This window comes from Prionailurus bengalensis, chromosome A1 (assembly GCF_016509475.1).
Source record: "Prionailurus bengalensis isolate Pbe53 chromosome A1, Fcat_Pben_1.1_paternal_pri, whole genome shotgun sequence".
Lineage (NCBI taxonomy): Eukaryota > Metazoa > Chordata > Mammalia > Carnivora > Felidae > Prionailurus > Prionailurus bengalensis.
In genome coordinates this window covers 210,219,205-210,219,530 of record NC_057343.1, presented here as the reverse complement: position 1 = coordinate 210,219,530, position 326 = coordinate 210,219,205, and positions in this window count along the sequence as shown.

The following is a 326-nucleotide window of genomic DNA, read 5'->3' as shown; positions in this document are numbered from 1 at the left end:
ATACTGTCAGTCTCCACTAGGGTAAAATATCAACTACACAAGGGCAAAAATTTTCAGTTTTGGCCGCTTTGGGATGGCCGGTGTCTTGAATAGTGCCTGGCAGAGTGGAGGCAAAGCATAAATATTGGTTGAATAAGCGAAGAACAACTTGGCGAGTTTTTTCTCACTTGGGTGGTGACTGGTTATGGAGAGCTGATGGGCAAGGCCATTGACCAACCAGTGGGCTGTGTGGTGGTGAAGGGGACAGCCCTCTAGCCCAGGGCTTGGCTGGTAAGACTGCGGGACTTAGCTGTGGTCCACAGGCACGAGCGAGTACAGGACAGGGA